At 37.0% G+C, this 11,967-nt stretch overlaps 1 pseudogene; it reads left to right on the top strand.

Moving 5' to 3' along the window:
• The first annotated feature begins 10,787 nt into the window (after positions 1-10,787).
• On the top strand, positions 10,788-10,997 carry LOC101967763 (small ribosomal subunit protein uS14 pseudogene; annotated as a pseudogene).
• The last annotated feature ends 970 nt before the right edge of the window (positions 10,998-11,967 follow it).

Genomic DNA, 11,967 nt, shown 5'->3' with positions numbered 1-11,967 from the left:
GTCCCAATCAATGTTCAGTGCACAAAATTTATAATCATTATATCTTTTTGATGAAGTGTTCCCTTTATCATTATGACTGACCTCCTTTGTCTTTTTTAACTGATTTTGGCTTGGAGTATATTTCGTCAGATATGAGCATAATTACTACTGTTTATTTTGGATTTCATTTACTATGAATAGCATTTTGTATCCTTCACTTTCAGTTTTCATATGACTATGCTGGTAAATTGAATTTCTTGCAGGCAGCATATTGTTGAGTTTTGTTTTTTTAATCCACTCAGCCAGTCTCCATCTTTTAAACAGAATTAAGACTTTCAGAGTTACCATTGCAAAATATGTATTGTTTCTGTCAATTTCTTGTTTTTCTTCTTTTTGTTTTAAATATTCTATGCTTTTTCTTCCTGTATTATTAATGTTAGAGTATGAGAATTTTCTGAATTCATAATGTTTGATTCTTTTCTAATTCTCATTTTCTCATCTAGTCTTCTAGTAAGATATTTTTCTTCTCTGTGTTTTCATGATTATATTTACCTTTCTTCCTCTTCAGAGTATAGAATTCCTTTATATGCCTCTGTAATGCTGGTTTTAGTGGTCATGAAATCTTTTTGTTTATGCTCAACATGAAAGATCTTTATTTCTTCTTCAATTCTGAAGGATAACTTTGCTGGACATAGTAATCTAGATTATCAAATATTTTCTTTCAGGTTTTGAAATACATTATTCCATGCTATTCAGGCATTTAGGGTTTCTTTTTTGAAATCCACTGTAATTCTGATGAGGTTGCTGTTAATTGTGACCTAGCATTTATATCTTGCTGCTTGTAATATACTTTCTTTGCTCCTAACCTTTGGTAGTTTAACTATTATAATATGTCATGGAGATTTTTTTTTCTGAAAAACATCTATTTTGGGTTCTAAATGCTTCCTGTATGTGGATGTCCACACCTTTACCAAGATTTGGGATTTTTTTTTCCTATTTCAGTGGCTTCTGTTATTTTACTGAATATGTTTTATATGCCTTCAGCCTATATCTCTTTTCCATTGTATATTCAAATTTTGTGTATTTCTGGTCTTTTAAAAGTGTCCCAGTGATCTTGTGTTTTCTGTTCATTTTTAATTTTTTCATTACTATAGGAATCTGATGATTCCTTAATCTTTTCTTCAAATCCTAACATTCTTTCTCCCACTTGATCTAGTCTATTGGTGAAACTCACAATTAAGTTTTTAATTGGACATATTGAGCTTTTCCTTCTGTTAGGTTCTTTTAAAAAAAACTGTCTTTATAGTATTACTAATTTATATCCATCATTGCCTTCGTTAATTCATTCAGCTATTTATATTTATTCTTTTGGAATTCAATAATATTTTCAAAAATCATCATTTTGAATTAATTTTCTCTAATTTTATCCCTTACTTTGATATCTTTGGAATCAGTTACTAGAAAGTTATAAGCATTAGGAGGTGTCATTTTACCTTTTTTCATATTTGTTTCTCTATTTAGATTTGTATATCTGCATCCACTTTTATGTGATGGCCTTTTTAGTTACCAGCCTCCTCTGCATGATGTTCCCTGATATATTGAACTGCTGTTTAGCATTTAATTGTAATTGGACCTTATCGTGTAGTTTTTCCTATACCTTTTTTGGCTGTCATTAGAGAGTTTTAATGCAATGCATATTGCATCAGAGCCTGAAACACCCTTTTTCCTCTGTAGATCTTACAAACATATGTTGACTGTAGTAGTTCAGCAGGTGTGGGTTAGATCTTAGATCCCAGAATACATGGTATACATTCTTTATGGTTATTCCTGCAATCAGATAGCAATGTGCAGTCCAATAAAGTGTGGAAGCCATCTGTGATGAGGCCCTTCATAGACACAGTGTCAATAACCATTGTGTTATTTCTCTCTGCTGTTGCTGTGGTGGTGAATGTCTAAGAGCAGGACTTTACACATCCTCATTCATACATGTGTAGTTGGGGCTGAACCTGTGGCTCGGGGCTTTTGTCTTCCCTATTCTTTAAACCAAAATATCCATCAAGATTCAAAAGGTGCTATGTCATACCTGGAGTAAGATGCAGATTTTCTGAGCTGACTTGGGAATATTGCTCAGTGGCAGAGGACACACCCAGTGTGCTTTAAGTGCCAGACCTAGTCCCTAGCATTGACTAGAAAGAAGAAAAAAAGCAACAATAACAAGCCAGATAAAGTAAAAGTCAAATAAAATAATAACAACCAACCATACACAAACAGGGTAAAAGGCAAAAATAACAAAAGAATAAAGTAAAATGCTAGTTATATTATTTAGCTATTTTATTTTTGTTTATTATTATCATCATTATCATTATTATTGTACTAAGGATTGAACCTTGGGTCATTTTACCACTAAGGAACATCTCCTACTTTCATTTATATTTTGAGACAGGGCCTCTCTAAGTTGCAAAGGGTAGCCTTGAATTTGTCATTTTCCAGCTCAGGCTCCCAAGTTTCTAAGATTACATGCACCACTGAACCTGCCTAGTTAAATTGTTTTTAATAATAAAAATAAGATTAATAAAAATAAATAAATAAATGCAAAAAGTAAGGAAAAGAAAAGTGAAAAAAAGAAATAAGTTAAAATAATTTTAAAAGGAGAAAGCTAAAAATGTGAAAAAAAGGAAAAGTAAAGAGAAAAAGAAGAAACAAAAAAATGTTAGAGAACCAAATTAAATATATATATATATATATATATATATATATATATATATATATATATATAAAACCAAATTAAATATATATAGAACAGCAATAGCAAAAATAATCAGTCAAAAATAAAAATTTCCTCTCTTTCAAGGTGCTCAATTTTGAGCAGGAGAGATGATCACAATCTGTGCTAAACAGAAATTCTTTTTCTGTGTTAGGCCATGCTTCCCTTGGAGAGAACAAAGGCTGGATGTTATTCACCACCTTATTCTTTCCTCTGCTGTGCTTATGAGGTGACCAGACTGAGTGATTTGTGGCCAGAGCCAGTTAGAATACCTCTCAGCTGCCCTATCACCAAAACAGAATCAAGCAGAAAATCAGAGATCCCCAGGCAGAGATTTACTCTGGAGCTATTTCATCTGTGCTTTGAGTGTGAGGCCAATGCCAGTGTTGCTACACATTAAAGACTTTGGCACTTTTTGTGCTGCACATTCCATGTGCAGGGAGACGTCAAGGAATCACAGCTATCTGTGCTGCGGGGGATGGTGGTGGGCCCAGTGCAACCCACAATTCATGAATCTGGTGGCCTCCTGGGACACCTTCATATGGCTTCCAAACATCCAGTTTTAAAGGGAAAGTATCTTCATTTCCTTGTATCAGTCCAGTTCCCCAGCACACAGAATTCTCAGAGGCTGTGAGTTAAAAACTCTCCCCTGCCCCCCAGATGACCCTCAAGGAAGCCACCCACTAAATTAGTGCAGTAATACTGCCATGAAGATCCAGAGATAGGAAAATGGAGGGGGCTTTGATTCCTACAGCCCCCGGCCCCCTCTTACAGACCCAAGAGAATATACTGGAAAGTGCTGAAAACCTCTCCAGAGCTACACACGTCCCTAGTCTATTGCCTGTTTTGACTGTTTCTGCGAGGTGCTGACTCCTGTGCTACTAGTGATCACTGGACTCTCCCTTTCACCTCTGCCCCTGCCATCTGCTGTTCTGCTGTGTGATCAGTGCTGGGGCACTCTGGTTTACTCTCCGCTGCATGCTCTAAAGTTTCTGTGTTTCTCCAAGTCTATTGAACTTGGAGAAACTATTGAACAGACAGGTTCTAACTCATGGAGGTAGAATCTGTTAAGTCTGGCTGCCTCTAACCCACCCTTTTGAATTCTGGCTTATAAATTTTTGATATATTATCTTGAGTCTCATTAGTTTATCTTCAATATCTATGAAGATGTAATGACATATTCTTAATGTTTTGCTTATTTTTCTTTGTCTCTATACAAAACAGAGAAACTAAAAGAGAAATTGGGCCATGAGATGCAGATAAATCTTCCTTTAATATTTATGCCTACATTGTGGTCAGACATCAGCATGTAATTTAACCGATGATCTTCCCCTGGTCTCATTTGAAATTATACTTGAGATACACCAAGTGGGTGGTCTCAGATTGTTGGAGGCAATATAGTGTTTTGTTTTTGTTTTCCCCCTGTTGGCATTTGAAGCAAAGCCTTTGTGCAGAGTAACCAGAGGCAGTCTGATTGGAGTGAAAACAGAAGGTACCCAAATTATAACATTCATCCAAAACACAGTAATATTTTCTGTATGGTTTTTGTTGTTGTTGTTGCTATTTTGTTATTTATTTATTTTTGTGGGGTATTGGGTATTGAACTCAGGGGCACCTGACCACTGATCCACTTGCCCAGCTCTATTTTGTATTTCATTTAGAGACAGAATCTCACTGAGTTGCTTAGTGTTTCACATTTGCTGAGGCTGGCTTTGAACTCTTGATCCTCCTGCCTCATCCTCCTGAGCTACTGGGATTACAGGCATGCATGACAGTGCAGGACTCTACATGCTTTTAACTGCAATTAAAAAAAATCCTATATTGCTTATTTCCTGTGTCCTTAAAAATTTGCATGGAAATTTGAAGATCTTAATGTTACTTTAAAATAAAACTGTAAAAGAGTAGAAATCAGATTTATACAAGAATAGATTACAGAATGTTAATTCCTTATGGCAGATATCTGTATCTGACAGTGAGAAAGAGAGTAGACCAGACTGTCCTTGATGGATAAGGAGTAAGAACCTTAAGTTTCAGTGTAACTATTTTATTTTCAAAAGGTATAGGAATTAAACTAGATAAATAATCATATTGCAAATAAGTCTCTAATGTTATTGGCTCAGATCAGGCTCACAGTTACTGTAAGGACAGTCAAACCAGACCTGTTCCAGAATCCCTCTTCTCTGGGTCCTTTGAGTGACCACCTCTTTTTCAGTTCTTATAGGATCATTGACAGTGACATTTTGTAACTCAGGCATGACTGAGAAAAGGTCCCAGATCCACATCTTGCATGATAAAGGGAAGTGCATAGGGCCTGTAAAGAGAGCCAACACATACCTCTGATTTAATTCTTCAGCTGCTCAGTAAGTTACGTGTCTGCTTTTCTATAGATATCACACATATTTTCCTGTTTTCAGTGTTTCCTTTTTCTACTTCCTGTCAGAGATAGAAGATAACGAAATATTTCTCCCTGAAAATACTGCAATCAATTTTTCCAGTAAGTACAGATCTTAAAATAAAACCAACTTGACCTTCTCATAAAAGAAGGCATTTTCAATTGCTTGATGATAGCTTGGAAGTACACATCATTTTTCATACGCATCCCCTTAGTAATTTGTCATGTGTCTGGACGTTTCATTATCAGCAGTATTTTACTATCTATCCATCTCTGCTCTTTCAAGTGCCTGTTTTTAACATTGAGACAATAGACACTAACTAGTTGATAAAAAGAATATCCTGATATATAATGGCTAAGAACAGGTATGCTGATAACTTATTTCAAGTGGGTCATCTATTTAATTCTCTCTAAGCCTTGAAAATAGGTATGGTGCTAGTACCTACTCTGTAAAGTTGTGATGAGAAGTAATTCATTTATATGTTCAGTGATATTTATTGGGCACCACCTATGATGAGTGCGATGAATAAAAAGAACCCAAGATAAGAGGATAGAGAATGATGAGGTCCTATGTTACATATGGTTGTCAGAGAAAGTTGCTCTTGGAAGATTTTGTTTGGTCAGTGAGTTGATAGAAGTGAAGAAGGTTATGGCAGAAGAAAATAATTATAAGGATGCTGTTAGGAATGTTATTACCACATGGTAGAAGCTGGGTTAATTTACGTTGTGTCCTTCTGAACCTAGGCTGTCCTGATCCAATGACTTCAAGAAGACAAGGCCACACATGGAATCAGAAGAGCTGTACTGCATACAAGTTCCCAAAGCCAAAGACTTTCTGGAGTGTTTCAGGCCCAGGAGCAATCATAATCTACACATAGTGTGGTATAGAAGGATGCTTCCTATCTTCTGGAGTATATATTTATTACATGAGTATCTTAGTCCATTCATGCAGATAAAACAAAATACCTTAGACTGGATAATTTATTTTTTTTTCTTTTTTTTTTTTGAGAGTGAGAGGAGAGAGAGAGAGAGAGAGAGAGAGAGAGAGAGAGAGAGAGAGAATTTTTAATATTTATTTATTTTTAGTTCTCGGCGGACACAACATCTTTGTTGGTATATGGTGCTGAGGATCGAACCCGCGCCGCACGCATGCCAGGTGAGCCCGCTACCGCTTGAGCCACATCCCCAGCCCCCTAGACTGGATAATTTATAAGGAACATAAATTTATTATAGTTCCAGAGGCAGGGAAGCCCATGGTGAAGGCACTGCTACTCAGTGTCTGGTGAGGGCTGCTCAGTGCTTCCAAGATGGTGCCTTGCTAGTGCATCCTTACATGGCAGAAGGCAGAAGGACAAAAGGGTCCGGCCAATTGCCTGCTGCTCTTTTACAGGTACTTATAGTCACGAGGAGCCCTCATGGCATAATCACCTTTTGAAGACCCACCTCTTATATATATGCTGCACTGGGGATTGCTGTGGTCTGAATTCATTTTCCCAAAAATTTATGTGTTAGGAGCCTAACCCCTAATTCAATAGCATGGTCTTTGGGAGGGGCTGAGGAATGAATTAATGAGGGTTTTGTGGGAATGGGTTTGCCCTGTGTCCCTTCTTCTGCCATGTGAGGAAATAGCATGAAGAACCTCATCAGATACCAGCACCTTGATCTTAGACATCTGAGCCCCTAGAACTGTGAGAAGTATTTTCTCACAGAAATTTCTGTTCTTTATAAATTATCTATTTTCAGGTATTATTTTATGGAAGCACACAAAATGGACTAAGCAAAGATTGAATTCCAACATGAATATTGAAGAGGACACAAATATTCAAATTATGGCAATGAATTAAATATAATTCTGTATAAAATTTAAAAGGTACAAAAATAAAAGAAGAAAGAGAAGGCAAAGAGAAGAAATATGGAGGGAGGAAGAGTAAAGTGGAGAAATCATCTATTAAGATGATTAATAGAAATCATCTATTAAGATACCACAGAAACATAAATTCTATGTGTGTGTGTGTGTGTTTGTGTGTATTTAGACAATTTTCCATGAATTCTATGAATGTGCATATTCATTTTTTAAATAATCTATTCACTCAACATCTGATCTTCAACACCATGAATTCATTTAATCATATCCTTTTTATTTGTTGTATAGTTTTTATGATAAGGTAGAGCCATAATTTTATCCAATTATTGTAATCTTACATTTTCAAGATTATATATTTTGTCTTCATTGCCTGAGGTTCTCTCTTCCATATGATCTAGTCTATTGGTGATGCTTTCTATTGAATTTTTAATTTGGTTTATTTTTTCCTTCATTTCAAGGATTTCTGCTATACCATCCTTTACTCTGCAGATAAGTTTTAACTACATATATATTTAAATACCTTCTCTGACATTTCTTCTACTCTGATGTCAATGGATGCTGTTATTGGAGTAACTAGGTTTATTTGGGAGCTATTTGTTCCTTTGCATTTTCATGTTGTTTGTGTGTCTACCCATCTAATGGTATGGATATTAGGCAGGAGAGTTTCCTACTGTGTGGACTTATAGTCCCTGAAGGTTTCCAGTATCTCAGTGTTTAGGAGGAGACAAATAATAACAACAACCAATGCAAACAATACACAGCATTAATCCAAATAATTCCTAACATGACATCTACAATGTTAATTATCACAATGAACAAATGGTATGCTCAGTTATTGCCTACAATAAAAACAGCAAGTTTGCAAAAGGGTTTACAATTTCAAACAGTGGACAGGGAGAGAACAGAGGTGATATAAGATATGATGATTGGGAGGGAGGATGAGAGAAGATACAAGTAAAAAATTAAAGGAAGAGTAAAAGAGAGAACAAAAAACATTGGCTGTTAGCAGGAGAAAAGACAATCAAGGGAAACAAGTGGGAGAAATATGTATATACACGCATATATACATAAACACACATACATATATATAAAGTCAAAATTAAAAAAAAATCAAAAATAAAAATACAAAACTAAAATATATTAATTGAATATCTTAGTTCACACACAAAAAAACTAATCCATGAAAAACAACTGGCTTAAAAACTGCTAGAAATGAGGGGAAAAAAAACAAATATGAAAGTATATAAATGTCCAGGTACCATCAACCTCATAATAAAACAGAGAAAAATAATTTTTAAAAAGGAAGGAAAAACAATCTCAATGAAAAATTAAAGAATTCTTTCTGTTAGAGTTCAAAAGATTCTCAGCGTCTCTTCTCAGCAGTTTTAGGAGGAGTGTCTGGATCATGATGCTGCACCCTCTGGGTTGCTAGAGTGAGAGGTAATCCCATCAGCAGAATTGCTGGAGGCAGGGTGTAGGCTTAGGTGGGCTCCAGGCTCTTTGTTGAATGGCAATTGGTTGGAGATTCTAAATAAGCACATCTCTAGCACCCAGTACTTACTGATCCAGGCTATAAGACTGAATCCCCCCCCACCAAAAAAAAAAAAAAAAAAACACTGAATCCCTGGGATCTCCCCTGGGTTCCACTCATGTGGTAGGGGAGCCATTCTTAGTTCCCTATGTCACCTGTGGACCCCACATAACCAGGTCTCAATTTCAGTCTCCAGTCTCTCCTGCCCCGGGGCCTTATGAGTTCCCAGTCAGATGCATCTCTCCCAGAAGGTCCTGCAAGCAGTCAAATTGGAAGAAAAGGGGTAGATCCAGGTGGGTTTCTGCCACCAGTTGTCTCCTGTGTAAACATCTATCCATGCTTGATTTTCTCCTGGTCACTTAAGCATGCTCTGTGTCCTGTGGCCTATGTTTACTAGGCCTGTATTTCAGGCCAAACTGGAGTTTGCAAGGATTGGTTCCCTCAGCTGCCAGTTCCTGTGGCTGCAAAATGGTTCGTTGTTCCTGTCCTCCTCAGGTCTCCTGGATAGATGGTGGCTTCTTTCCCTGCACACAGATAGTTCATCTTTCAGGTTTGGGGTATGGTCTCTCAATGCCCAGACATACCTTGGGCCTCCCGAAAATATGAGTTCCTTAAACTACCTAATTCCTCCACTGTGTGCACGGAGGGACCACTCTGGCTGGTGCTCCCACCCTGGCCTCAGCTGTGCTGCTGGGATTTTTTGTTTATTTTATTATATCCAACCTCTGTGTCCCCCATCTGCTTTGAAATGATCAGTTTTAAATTCCAGTGAAATATCCCTCTACTTTGTTGTTGTTGTTGTTGTTCACCCACCTTGCGGAGAAGCTGCCTGTCTTCTTTCTTGGTTGTAGGCCATGTAACTTCCAATAATGCAACTTCCAATAATGCAACCTTCTCTATTCTGCCATCTTGATTCCTCTCCCATACAGAATATTCTTGGAGGCCATTGCATCTACTATGGCCCTTGACCTGCTTTATTTCTCACCGTATCTGAGATGTTACTGCATCAATTCTCACTTTTTAGAATATTCAAATCAGGGGTCCTTAACTGGTTTTCTTCAGCCTCCCCTGGCCCTGCATGCCTACAAAGGCACATCACACACAGGTGTCCATGGCTTAAGACTGGTTTGGGCCCTGTAACCTTACATTTTAATCTTTCCTACTATCATAACAGAATATCAGAATCTCACAAATGGTCTAACTTATACAGAAGGAAGATATATATATGTGTGTGTGTGTGTGTGTGTGTGTGTGTGTGTGTGTGTGTGTGTCTTACAGGGATCTGAGGAACTCATTCGATAAGAGTTGAATTACACAACAAGAAAGCATGTGAGGAGTGTGGAGTGAGTAAGAGAGCATGTTTGAGAAGTTTCTCTTCTAACAAGGCCACTCCCATTATAATTAACACACTCTGTGCCAGTGGCATTATTCCATTCATGAAGGTGAATCCCTTATAACACAATTACTTAGAAAGGTCCCACCTCTCAATATTGTCACAATGCCCATTAAATTTTGGCATGAGTTTTGGGGGAAACATTCAAGCTCTAGCACTTTATGATAACTTCCCTTTATAATGTTAAGCATGCTTCTCTTCATATGACAGCTATTATAGTTCTAATGTCCCTGGAAGAGGAGAACTCACAATTATAAATATGTCCCATAAACTCAGAAATATTTCCTGTTTATAAATTAATAACCAGAATTGCATATAAAAACACTTGAAAAAAATCAGTTAGATGGACAGATGGATGAATGGATAGATATGTAGAAAGGTAGATAGATAATAGAATGTAAACACTCATCAACTTACTGACAGGCTTGATATATAAGCTCTTAGACTCATTTACAAATTCCATTCATGCATAATTTAACTAGAATGTAATCACTCACAGGTGAGGATGCAGAGATGATGCAAAACAGAGTTCCTCATACGATGGTCCGAGGACCAGCATTCTCATCATCATCTGATATCTTGTTGAAAATACTAATGGTTAGGCCTCGTCATAGACATACTGAATCAGAAACTCTAAGAATGTGGCTCAGCATTTTGTTTAAGAAAGACCTACTTACTGATTATCGTGACACACACTGAAATTGGAGTGCCACCGAAAGTATGCTTTTCCTTCATGACAGTTGAATCCTGTTAGTACTAGAAATTACACATGACTTCCTACCATTACATCCTCTGCTTTTCCATCTTTTTACTTATACAAAAGTGAAGGATAACCTTTGGCCCTCTTGCACCTTTAAAAGCAAGATGGGTCACCAACAGCTCTATAGGAGCCATGTGTGAAAATTTGGCCAGGTTTCTCGCTCTTGCCATACCTGCATAAACCTGCACAATCTGATCTGGAGATATGGTCTCAGTCTGTGCTGGCAGTATTTCTGTCAGTACGTGAAGGATATAGGCTTCATTAAATTGGCTAAATGGACTTCCTTGAATGAATTGTCCAGGACAACCACTTAATGAAAGCTAGCAACTGCTAGCTCTTGGTACATAAAATAAAATTCTAAAAAAGTGAAGGACAGAAGAAGCAAACCAACATTATGCTCTTTAAAGATGAAATATTTTAACCGATGTAAGAATAACTAGAAATTCCTGGTATATGATATATACATTAATTCAAGGATCTTTTAAGTACCTACTGTGCGCTCAACACTGGCAGACATGGTGAACAAGATAACTATTTTCTTGGCCCTCATTTATCAGAGGAGTCAGTGTTTAGTCCATTAGCACATTTTTTCCCCCATGATATGTGAGGTCATATTTTCCATGATAACACAAACTTGAGGCCAATGAAGGGAGGGATTAATTACATTTTGGAAGGACAGAGAGTCAGGAAATTGTCCTTAGAGATTCTAAACTCTGCTGTATCAGAGTGTAAAGAGGCTGGGCTCGTGGTGATGGTAAGAAAAGGTCCTTATATGTACATGTATGAGAGAACAGAATTTCCTGTATAATTAGATGAAATAGACGAAGAGAAAAGTCAAAGAGGAAGCCATAGTAATTAAAAATAACAACATTTGAGGAAGAGGCAAAAGAAGGAAAGAAATCTTGAACGGCCTTTTTTATTTCTGGTGTCTAAGCAATGTCAGTTTCTCTGTTTTTCTTTAACATTTTTATCCTGGTAAAATCTGGTAGAAACAGTTTTCAAGACAGGAAAGTTTGTAAATGAGAAGAAAACACAGAAAGGCTATATCTCAATGCAGGGTCCAATCGAGCAGACAAGGAACCTAGGGAATATTTTTTTTTCTCTCATTCTATCATTCTCCAGCTGGTTGTCTGAATGACTGACAAACCACCAGCATATTAAAAAAGAATGACAGGATGAGAGGAGATGAGGGGAAGAAGGAAAGCAAAATGGAAGAAAAGAGAGAGGAGAGAATCAGAGGATTCTCTTGGGGGCTTACCATATTTAGGGGCAGGCAGTCTGAAG

The sequence above is a fragment of the Ictidomys tridecemlineatus genome, chromosome 9 (assembly GCF_052094955.1).
Source record: "Ictidomys tridecemlineatus isolate mIctTri1 chromosome 9, mIctTri1.hap1, whole genome shotgun sequence".
NCBI classification, from domain to species: Eukaryota; Metazoa; Chordata; class Mammalia; order Rodentia; family Sciuridae; genus Ictidomys; species Ictidomys tridecemlineatus.
The sequence above is the reverse complement of the archived record's forward strand: the minus strand, read 5'-3'. Positions and strand labels throughout refer to the sequence as shown.